This window comes from Camelus ferus, chromosome 2, assembly GCF_009834535.1.
Source record: "Camelus ferus isolate YT-003-E chromosome 2, BCGSAC_Cfer_1.0, whole genome shotgun sequence".
NCBI lineage: Eukaryota > Metazoa > Chordata > Mammalia > Artiodactyla > Camelidae > Camelus > Camelus ferus.
The window spans coordinates 22,346,704-22,359,645 of record NC_045697.1 but is presented as its reverse complement, the minus strand read 5'-3'; positions in this window follow the sequence as shown (position 1 = coordinate 22,359,645).

The window sequence follows — 12,942 nt, the reverse complement described above, 5'->3', positions numbered from 1 at the left end:
AAAGTGAGATGATGATAATTGATTTTCTCGTAAGGTTGCTTAGAAGGTTAAATAAGTAAATATTGGTAAAGCTCTTGGAATAGTACCAGATATACAGTAAGTCATGTATATATGTGTGTGTACGTCTGTATACACTAGATTACTTTATGACGATTTTAAAATGAGCTGTCATTGACTTGAGCGAAGAGATCCAGCAATAATCACATGTCCAACCCTCACCTTTCTTTCATTACAGACAGGTATACTCTTGAATAAATGGAAACATCAAGAAAAACAATATGAAAATCCTTTCCAGATTATTGTACTAACGCTAAGAGACAGGGTCACCAAGCATCTCTCCCTGAAGAAACATCCTGACGGTGATGATTGCTTCTGTTTTTTTTCCCAAATGCAGATCAGAGGCATTATTCTTTCTATTAGCTCCAGGTAGGGAAAATCTTTCCCCACGCGATATTCCCCCTGACTAGTCTTATGGTATAAAAGCAGTCAGGCAGAAGTCACACAACATTTCAAGGAGGAACTCACTGGCCATTTTCACGGAGAAGAAGGAGCCAACTCTCTCTAGCCCAGCTCAGAGGTGTGAGCGACATTACCTCTAAACCTCTGTTCACTAAAGATGTAAGGGAAGAGCAAATTGTAAAACAATAAAGAGCTCTGTGGTCCTTTTATCTGTCTGTAAACAATGTGGGTTTTTTTTCCCCCTCAATAACTTGCTAAGATTTCAAATCATTTTCAAGGAATAGCATGGTTTCCTAGAATCTATTTGTGGATTTCATTAGGTAGTCTCAGCTATATTGTCTTTAAATAATACAATAGTTAAGCAGCTAAGATAATTCAAAGTGAACATACTGTTCTTCTGACTTTAAATCTCATGTCTCTTGCCTGAGTAGTGTCGGCTGCTGCCTTGGATTTACTTCTATTTACTGCGTGTGGATTGTTCTTCTCACTTAAAAACTCTTAGTGTCTTCATCAAATAAGAAAAGACAGCAAATGTAAAAGAGAGGACCATTTCCTCTCATTATAACTATCTGGAGCTTCCATTCACTCAAAGGGGATGGGTACAAAAAGAAGAAAATGGCTTTTAAACAGGTAGTAAATGGCTCTGAGTATCCTTGGCTTATTGTGTTTAATAAGTGCCGTTTAAATCGCTGGACTTAGCACTCTCTATTGTGTTTTATCGCGGTGGAAAAAAGTAAAAATGTCAGGAACATGTTATCTACACAAAATTAAGAACAGTCCAGATAGATGTTTTAATTCAAGCATCATTTGTAGCAATTGATTTATTTTAATTTCAATGGCAGTATGTAATTTCCTGTTAAAATAAAAGCCTTTTTGTAAACTATTTGTAGAAAATGCAGTGAGTCATTCTGGAGTCTAAATTTTCATGCAAATTCACAATCTCTCAAATATTTAGCATTTTCTCAATTACTAAAGTGACTAGAACATTTAAGACCAAACTAAAAGCGTACCACTGAAAAGTGTTTCTTTTTAAATTGTTCCAGCAAGGAAAGGAGAAAGGAAGGGAAAAAAGGAATAAATAGAAGGAGGGGGAAGGAAGGAGGGACAAAGTGAGAGAAGATGGAAGGATGGGAGAGACAGGGGATGGAGTGAAAGAAGTAAGAAAAACGGCAGGGGAAAAAAGAAATGAGACAGAGGCTCAGATGAGTGGGGAGACATCCAGAAAGAAACACAGAGAGAGAGGGAGAGAGAGAGAGAATTTCCTTTCTAATGCCAACTAAAAATCGGCACTTGCCATCTGCCTCTACAAGGATTGGATCACGTTGGTACTTGCCATCTAACTCTGCTTGGATTAAATCCCAAGTTGCTACAGTCACTGACCTCCAGCACAACCTGAAAGGAGTTCAGGGCAGAGACCAGGAACGAGACACTGTGCTCGGGGAAAAACTGGCAGAAGAAGGCTTCAGATAGATATTTTCAGGAGAAGATTTTATGAGCCCATATTCTTGCATCTCCTCATATTTAGACAAGCACTAAAATCATTAACGTTGACATCAGCTTCCCGTGACTAGCAGCAAGCCTCTCTGCCTAGATGTGTCCCTGACTGCACGTGCCCCCCTTCATTAAAACCATATGTATTACTGGCCTCCCCTCACCTCTTTGGAGCAGTTCCTCAGAGCTATCTGAGATGCTGTCTCCTGGGCTGCAGTCCTCATTTTGCCCCAAATAAAACTGAACTCACAATTCTCACAGTGTGATTTTATTTCAGCCAGCACTAACAATTTCTTTAATGTATGCATATAAAATTGATTCTGGTTCAGAACATGTATTCTTTTTGTTCTTCAGTGGCATACTGGATTAGGGGAAAAAACGTCTTTATGTTTACACACAGAAGTTCTACATTAATGTGTACCATGTAAGAAACCACAAAACACGTATTTCTCCAAACTCAACACTCTGGCTTGGAATTCGGCCAGATTAAAGAGTAAAAGACCTCTAGAATAGTGGTTTTCAATCAGGGCCCATTTTGCTCCCCACCCAATCCCACCCCATCCCACCCCACCCCATCTCTGGCAGGAAGGCACTTTTGGCAATGCTGGAGACATTTTTAATTGTAACGACTGAGGAGGAGTTCCTACTGGCATCGAGTGAGTAGAAGCCAGGCATGTTCCTAGCACCCTGCAGTGTGATTTATCTGGGCTACAAAGTTAATAGTGTTGTCACGGGGGGAGAGGAATAAAATTTACCTCAGTTCTTAGTCACCTGGTAAAAAAATGGATTTCTAATGGGAGACAGAGAGCATGATATAAAAAGAAGATTTTATTAGTGAAGTAAAAAGGTAGTAAAACAGTATACCCCTGAGAACTGGGGCAGACCAGTCCAGGAAGGGAAAAATGGCGCTGCTCCTTTGTGTTTCCTGTTTTTATGTCCTGGCTTAGGGGGCGGTTTTGTGATTGACTGATTGATTGACAGCTTCTATGCTTTGCAAGCTCAGGCTGACAGCTCATGATCCTTGTGCTCAGGCATGCCCATCTCTTTTATGCAAATTTTTACCCATGATGCACACAGAGAAACCTACTGGCGGGGGCTCAAAATTTAATGTTAGTTACATTATAATCAACACTAGGTCAAGTTAAGCCAGGTCTTTCTCTCTACTGTGCAGCCACAGCATTCAGTTCTAGCCAGCTTCTTTGCTAGCTTTCATTTAGAGAAAGTAAAAGTTTTTGGAGCCCCTTATCCTGAATGCAAGTGTACTGTTATTTTCTGGGTTGCTCCCTCCCCCTTCATCTCCCCTTTCCTGGTACTCATTTCTAACTGCCTTACAGTGTCACTAGAAAGAAATTCTTGTCTGATCCTCACCGTGTGCTAAGTTAATTAGGAAAATTCTCTCCACAAGGCACAATTATTGAAGCAGATTGAAAAGTCTACTTTGGAAGATTATGTGGGATGGTCATTAAGCGCGTGGAGGTATAGACCTTGAAGTCATTCTGGTAGGCTTTGGGACTCCCAAATCTTTCAGTTAATAGTCAAACAATGTATTTTACTTGATTGAGACTCAATTTTCCCAACTGAAAATGGAGATAATATAAACCAATTCATTTATTTATTTAGACACAATGATGGGAGGATATTAAACTCAGAGTCTGGAACAGGGGTAGTTGACAAATAATTGTGGCTTTTGTTATTATTATTTTTATTGTTATCATTCTGACAGCGTCAATTGAAACTAATATTAAGACATTTCTAGGCTTTCCACCAGTTTCCTCCTAAACTCACAAGTTAACTAGAATTAACATCACTTACATTACAGCCAATGAAAAAGAAATCTAAGTAAATTGATTTTTCATCATAAGCACAGGATCTGCCATCATCTCACTCCTTTCTAGTTCTTTACATATCTATAGACTTTTATTCTATTTCACCAAGACATGCTCTTTATTTGAAACTTCTTAGTAATTGCCTAGGTTTTAAAATGTATACTACAGCTAAGTATGCAGGGGGCTATTTGTTTTCAGCTGAAAAATTAACAATATTAATGTCACCTTACATATGTAGAAATTGAGATGCTGCATAAAATCAGTAAAAAGGGCAGGCAGAGGATGTATGTGTGTGTTTGTTTTGTATTAATTGATCATTACATATTAAACTCAGAACATAGTAATCAGTAATGGGTCTAAGGAAGTTTAAAGCAAAGAACATTTTGGTGTATATTAATGTACATTATTCTCAAAGCAGCAATAGGGGTGAGTATTGTTTCTTGTATATTACAGATTTCAAAACACATACTCAAAGTTATGCCAACATGTGTCATAAATAGTGACGCTAAAAGGGGATTCTGACCCACTTTTTTGGCTCTTGGCTTTATTATAAATCATAGTACCTTTTCATGAACAATAAATAAAGATGCCTATTAATCAGCAATCTGCCACTCAAAATTAGTGCATTAGTGAATGTTGAGTCTGCTGAAACATGCTGAATGATTTAGCAGAAAATGTGCTCAATTACTTCCAAGAATATTGTTCCATAACTACATGTAATGTCACTCTTGAAATCCTTCAGTATCGAGACATAACTTTCCTTATTAAACAGAGATCTCAATAGCAAAACTAAGATATCATGGTAAGTGTTTTACTTATCTTAGGAGTCTTGAGATTTTATCAATCTTGGGAGTCTTGGGAGGCACTGTTCTCTCCCTAGCATTCCTGTAACAAGCAATCTGGGAAAGGTGCTGAAGAAACTGCAGACTCTTTACCTCTATCTCCAATTCCATCTCTATTTTTATCTCTATCTATATCTTTATAACAAGACCAATAGGATGGGGATGTAAATAAATACAAGAAGCAAAGAAGTAAAAGAAAAAAATAATCCTCTGTGGTCAAATAACCTCTGTGGGTTTTATTTTTTTAATTAAAAAAAAAAAAGCAAACTCCTGTGGATTCAAGAAAGAAAATGAGCAAATGTCTATTTTTCATCCTTAACTTAATTCATTCTTCTGTTGTGAGGAAGAGTGAGATGTGAGGCAAGCATCCAGGATGATTTTGTGAAACTCTCTTCTATAGAAAATGAGAAATAAATAAATGATATTTACCTCCCAAATCAGAGTTTAGGGAATAGAGAGATGATTCTGAGCAGGAAAAATCAGAGAAAGTGGCAGGGAACCTGAGGTTGATCCAGGCATCGTACCGTGGGCAGGATTCGGACAGAGTACGTACTGAGTTTGAGGAAGCACACATTTGGGGAATGGGGAGAGATGACCTAGCAACTGAAATCTACCAGGCAAGTTCAGAAACAGTGAAAATGCCTAAGTAGGACATAGGGTAGACATGAAGAAATTAAGGAAGATTCAACTGGAAAGGTAGGAAGATAAAACTGTATGAATAGAGCACAGAGAATATGCATCTATTTTCCGGCACTTGACTTTTTTTCTTCAGTCAATATTATTAAGCACATATTACAGGTATTAAGATGAAAACATTCAATAAAAGGGAGGTGATAGGTAAGCTCTTACATGGCTCTTTAGAAACAGCCCTGGGGCTCTAGACCACAGACACTGTAGAATAATCCTCACGGTGCCACAATCAGAATCAATAAACTAAATTGTTTTCCACCTTTGGGTCATCCTCTGAATTGGAGAAAGGGTTAAGTTGGCCCAACATGATTCACCTACCCAGCACATGGCCGGGGGAAATGGAGACCCTTAACTGCAGACAACTGCAAAAGAAAACTGAGGTGATCGTACCAAAGGAAGGTAGGAGGAGTGCTTGGTTGATAAAAAGAGCAGACGTTCACCACCAGTGATGTATCAAAAAGTGTGTAAGAAAGATTAAATAATATACAGTGTGGGTGTGAAAAATGGCACTAAAAAGTAGAGCTGGGTGATGGGATTGAAGGACGTCTGCCCTTCCTCCTCCTTGTGCTCCAGGAATACTGAACATCCAGGGTATAACCTCTGACTTCTTTGATTCTCTTACTTTTAACCTTTAGCATCACTGTTCGCTTTGCTTGGAATATTTATTTTCCTCTAACTATATAACTACTCTTAATCTTTCCAGGTTAACCTTTAATGAAACTTCTTTTATCAGCCTCCCCAGTTGCTTCAGTCAGATTAGTCTTTTTATATCATATATATGTATTTCTCTACTGTGGTACTTATATCTGCATTTAGTATTACCTATGTTCCGACTAACACACCCTTTAAATTAATGGAGCATGTCTTATTCAATTCTGTATCTTCAGCATTAAGCATAATTGCAAATAGTTGTGGAAATATATATGATATGATGCCTGTAGCATCCTTCCACCACTAAAAACTGCAGTTGCAAGGATTTCCTTCTGGTTTGGTTACTATATTTGCCTTCATCTCACCATACACTCAAGTGATTCTAGCAGAATGACCTGAAAGCAGCCAGCAGGATGACCATCAAACTTTGAGCTCAATCATTCTCTGTAACTCAGTCAGACTATCAACAGAACTGAGCCTGAAGACTATTAATTGAATTAAATCCGTTTTGAAATAGCCCCATGTGACTAGTGGCTATCATATTGGACAGAGCATGTCTGAAAAGTACAATTATTGGCCACAACAGCAAGAATGGCAGCAGAGGCAGAGATGAATCAAGTCACAGCTGTGGTTAAGAACAGATTAGGGGACCCACAGCAGTCAGGAGATGAACAGAAGTGTTGAAACTGGATGGTATCATGACTTTTCAGTACCCTGAGGGATAGGGCGTCAGCTGCTAAGATGGACCCTGAGCTTTCTTACCTCTCACTAGTAAGACAACCTGAGAATGTCTCAGTTCATTGAAACAGGACACTAAATCATTCAATTGTTCAATCAAAATATTCAGATTTTTTTTTCAAGAAGGAAGACAGAGAGCAACCTTTTGTTGGTTCCTCCCTTTGTTACCACCATCTCCATTGCACCAACTCCCTATCCTCTCCCTCTCCGCCCCCAAACACCCACATCCCCTTCCTCCTCTATCATTTCCCCATCCTGAATTTCTTTCAATTCTTCAAATTTCATGCTCTCTCAGACCCTGTCCTTTATAAACAGTTTTTTGGTTTTTTTTTTGCCTGATAAAAACCTCTTCCTTCCTCACTCCCATCTAGCCATCCTCATTCCTGATCTTGGGTACCTCTGGGTGCCTATTCTTACTGCAAAAGTCTAAGGTTGATGCTTCACAAGTTATACTAAACAACTTTTATCTTCTCATCATTGCCCACATCAAGTTCTTACCGGTTTCAGTGTTGTCTACCTCTGGCTAACTCCAACAATTTTATAACTCTCTAAGAGAAGTGACCATCCCTATTTTGCTCATTGAATCCCAAATATCCATCACTGTGTTTGATAGACCTCATATATTTTTGTTAAGTAAATAAATTACATCCAGATTTTCTGGAGAAAATGCACAATGTAAAACATTTCAAGGGGAAAAGATACATGAATGCTTTTTCTGCCAGGATAGGATACATTTTTCAAAATTTTATTCTAACCTAAACTATCCTTATGGATCTGAAAGTGAAGAGAAATACCTTTCCAAACCAGAATGACAATGACCGTTTTAATAGACAGCTTTTCCAGAAGGTCGTTTCCCTGCACAATTGGAGAAGACTGAGAAGCAACATCACGTCTTTGAGAAGATGTCACTGAAATACAAACTTTCTCATTTGAATCATAGCCTAGAAATTACGCTGGACCTCACACGGTTATAACCAAGACTTACCTATTGGCTAAAGTTGAATCAAATTACAGATAAAGCCTATGTTTAGAACCAGGAGGAACATCTAGATATTCCTAGATGGAAATTAACCATAATGTGAGTGAAATAAACCCGTTCCACCTGATTCCTCTATGCTGGTTATTTTAAGCCTGTGTGGAAAGACTGACACCTCTGGGAATTCTTTGCCATGGTTATGGGGGAGCAGGAAGTGCAGAGATCAAGGATTTTTTTTCTCTGTAAGTGATGAAACAAGCAGTGCAAATGCCATTTCCAAATTCCTGTCTGGCAATTTGGTTCCAATCCACTATCCTGAATAATCTTTTTATATTTGTAATTCAGGTTGAAATCAAACCTGAGTATATCCTTCTGTTTACATATCTTCCTGCCCTTCTTGAAGAGTTAAAGTATAAATTGGTGCCTTCACCTCCATTGAAACACCAAAGTGATGCACGATTCTTTGTCAGTGTTGGGTCTGATTACAATAGAGCGAAGATTACTTTTCCACCTGTGACACTGTCTTTATAATAGTCTGACTTACATTTACAGTCAAGTGGGAGTGTTTCTCTGATGACTTAGAGCCTTTAGACCTGAGGATAACAAAATGCTGGCTGTGAAACTCATATAAATCCTAAGCAGAGAGAAAAATCAAATCACCTGTTAAACTATTTGTTTTCATCTAATAAAAAAAAATGAGCCTGGAGTATTCCAGGCAATTTAAGAAAGGAGGTCAACAAGCAATATATTAAATATCTCACTATGCTTCCTAGTAATTGACATAGCAGAAGCATAGCTCGAATTTTACAAAAAAGACGGTTCACTGAAGGATGTTTCTTTGGATTAGGGCTATATTGCTCGTTCTGTTCACCCTCTCTTTGCCGATAACATCTATAGCCTTGAAGCAAATTTTCCAATATGGTCGCATTCTCATTTGCCCTTTTTATTCCTTAAACCATCTAGGGACTGACAGTATCCTTCATTAGGATTGAAAATTTATCTTTTCCTTTCTTCAATTATGCTCCCAGATTACTTTAGTCAGTGACAACGTTGATTGTTTCTGGAGGAGGCATAGATTTTTATAGTAGCTATTTTTAGTAGAGCTATATTTAACATAGCTATTTTTCAAAAGCTTCATTTCTGAAGGTTTAACAAAAATCAAATAGCCCTGACTACTACACAGTCATCATCTACAATAATTCCCAGATTGAAGGTTCAGAGACAGTCATATTAGAAAATATATATTGAAATAATATGATTGATAAACTGAAGCTCTCATCCATGTTTTCTGTGTTGATCAAACCTTAGGCAATAGGTTCATTGTAATGGTTGATTTTTTTTTCTTGCTTTGTTTTATGTTACTTTCCTCAAAATATAAACTTCATGTTTAATTTACAGGCTTAGCAGTCTTCATATTAAGGCTTTGTGTAAAAATTATTTCCTTTGTGCTAGTTTGGTAACAGCAGTCTCTGAAATTACTTAGCATAACATATTTACTTTGCTGGAATGGAAAATAGCTAATGTCAAATGTTACAAAAAGTTTATAATCTAAGCTTTTTTTTTTAAAGTACAATTTCCTTTGGGAGTAATTATCAGATGAAAAGTGTTCAATGTTTTAAAATTAAAATGTTTCTCTTATTATTCTTAAGTTATTCACTCAACAGCACACAATTTTAGGATACTTCAAAATGCTCAATTTTTGATATTGTTAATGTAAAACATATACATGTGTACAATTTGGAAAACATAAAAAAGAACTAAAAAAAAAAAATCACCTCATTCCGAGAATGTCATTAAATTCAGCACAGTATTTCTTATTTTTATTTTATGTATATCATGCTCTAAATATAAAACTTCTTACTATTTGTTACTTAGTGTAAACAAAATACATACATAAAAGAATCAGACCTTATCCATTGCATTTAAATGGAAGTATATTTAACGCTTTTGAGCCAATAGATACAAGCAAACCTCCCACCTCTAAACCAAACTGGGAATTTCCAGAATAAGACACTCTTTTTATTTTCTTATGAAGTGGACAGTGATGACTCCTGCATTGAGATTATGAGCTCTTTTCCTGTTGTGGATTTCATGCCCATAGACCTGCATCTCTTACGGTGTCTGCCTTTTGCGATCTAGGAATGAGATTGTTACATGGCTGGTCAATGGGAAGGAATGAGCCTGATACCAAAGTGATCACGTAGCCTAATGTTTGAGGGTTATTATTAGTGACTTCGATGGATAAAGCCATAAACCAGCATCGTCCAGATCAGACAGCAACGCACTTAAGGAGTAAGAAAAGAATTTCGGTGATGAATTCTAAAAATTGGTCTCAGTTGAAGCAGTTTTGGGTATATGCCAGGATGTACTGATGTATTGATGTATATACAGTTTGAACAAACCGTAATACCCTGATCAAATCCAGCCCACTGTCAGCCTTTATATGTCTCCTCGGCAAAGAATGGTATTTATGTATTTAAATAATTGGAAAAAAAAAACTAGGCATTTGTTTTCTCTCTTCTCATATAAATACCTACACAGTATCCTTGATTTTTCTTATTGAATTGAGAAGCCTAAAATGTTTGCTATCTAGCCCTTTATAGAAAGTCTGTGTGTGCTGGTGTCTCCTAGTTCAATCATTCACGTTGTTTAAGGGGCTTTGCTTCTTATCCAAATCTCTGATTTGATTTTTCTCACAACTGAGTAAAATACGAACCTCTGTAAAGAAAACCAAAAATTCCCTTTGGACTCCAGAGAATATAATCATTCACACAATTGATGGATAAATACTGACTTACAAATGTACATTTTATTCTATTAAATTCAGCTTCAACTGAGAATTATTACTGAAAACTATTTATGCTGAAGTATTACTTTGATCACAGTCTTAATAAAACTCAAAACTTTAAAAATTCGTGTAGATTACCTGGAATTCTAAAGCTCTGTGGTCTCTTACTGGATCACAAATTTCAGCTGAAGAAATATCATTCTAATATAATCCACCTTCACCATAGGGTCTGGAAAAATACTCAAATAATTGTTTCTCTCTTAAAGGACGTTGTTAAAACTATAAGTAAATGACCTAGCCATCTACTTACCTTATTTCTTTACTTTTTCCTAGTATTTTTTGCTCTGACTTACTTTTCATAAATGTATTATAAAATGGTCTAAATACATGGTCAAACTTTTACAACAATCCATAAAACTGTAATAAAAATATTCCATGTACTATTGCATAAAACACACTTAGAAAAAAACTGACATTATCCTATCAAGTTTCTATGAATTTTACTAAGTCTGAGATGCTGTAATGTACTTTCAATTAAATTACCAAAATAAAACATCTTGTTTTTATCTCCTTCTTTGGATTGCTCATCCAGGTGTTTATTTTAATGGATGATTTTTTTTTAAATGTTAGGCACCTTGATTAACATTTTTATTTTTCAAGCCTATTCTAATCTCTAAGATTGTATCTGCATTTCTCTGTTGACCTCATTCATCTTTCTTATGACCTTTTTGGTGTTAATCAATTGAGTCATAACTTTTAGTAGAAAAGAATAAAACGGAATATCACAAGTAAACTCTAATTTTGGCCTAGCATCATCTGAGAGTGTTGGGGGCAAATTTTACTTTTATGAACAATTGAGCATCTTCTACGTCTTCCCCCAGGAGGTTCAGTAAACAGACAAAATTATTTCTTTGTGGGTCACACATATTAAATTCAACCAATGAATAAAATTTACATTTAAGAGCAGCGTGACAGGAAAAATAATAATAAAGTTAAGGCTAAAGAAGAACATACATTTTTAGCTTTTCACATTTTACATTCATATCCTCTCCTCACTCCCTGCAGCTTAGAAAATTTGTATTATCTTGGTTAATCACCTTCCTCCATGCAGTTTTATAAACAAGTATTAGAGTCGGGATAAAGATAAGAGAAAATAAACAAAAGTTCAGTCCCCATTCACTCTGCCTCCTAAGAACTCAAGTAGTGATATTGTAAATTTCCATTAAAATAAAGCTGATTGGGTTGCAAATCCTCTAGTTCTCGCTTAGCTACCTAACATCCCCACCATCTCATGGGATACTAGGTTTGCTCCTGGAAGGGAAAACACGGAGCAAATAAACTTCTCAGAGTATGGCAATGGACTTTGAGATGAGGACACAAAAAGGTTAAATGTAAAGACAGAAAAAGTACGAAACAAAATCTCAATAAACAGATTTCTTTGTGAAATCAGCCCACTGAAGCCAAAGTAAGTTTGGGGATTCTACAATTATCTGGTCAATTTTGATAGTGCTGACTGTTGGTTGTGATCATTCAATAGTCCCCGAACCTTGACTGACTATTCAGCCAGCCAAAGGCAAAGAGTCCTCATTGCCTGGTGGATCAGGGCAAGGGTTTCAGCAGGAAAATCAGGCTATGATGTTTTCAAGGTCTACAATGTCCTGCGAGAAACCCAAAAACAAGTTACAGTTACTGCCAGGGTATGTCGTGCAAAGTTAAGTGAAGAAAATTACCTAACAATCTGAATAATTAGTGACCCTCATTCCCACTTTACCAAATGCCTATTTTATTCAGGTGAGTGGAGGAGCGTTCCTCTTCCTCGTCATTCTGCTAAATCATGCAAAATGATTTCATTGGTACCTAAGCTAGTAGAGAGAAAATGCTAATAGTAGCAGAACTTTGTGTTCAATTTGATTTCAATCGAAGAAAAATATAATGAAAGTAATATCCTTCATACATGGCTCTTCTAATAGATTCTTCAGCTTATATCACAGATATTATGGGAATTTTGCAGTCAATCTTATAAAAACACTTGTAAACCATAATGGGTGCTACATATGTACTTGTGCTAAGTCAAGCTTCTGAGGAACTAGATGGAACTCTTCAACAAATCAGAGGAGGAGAGATAATCAGACCTAAGTCCTGGAAGCAATATACACAATTTTTGTTGACCTTCTTTATGTATATCTTATTTCTAAAATGGATCGCTGTATTTGTACATGTTTGAGAGCTTAAAAGATATTTTAACCAAAGAATCTAATCTCAGGCTAAAGAGTAATGTATATTCGTCAAATCTAAATAGAGAATTTAGAAGAAAAACACATAGTGATTTTGTTTTATGTTCTCTTCTAATGATTTATGTACTGGTGTTTGGTTCCCATCATTAGATGAGTGCAAAGCCAAATGAACGCACGTGTTATTTGTCATTTGTTCACCTCATTACAACTTGAGGCAGACTTTCTCATCATACCTCACCCTTAATTC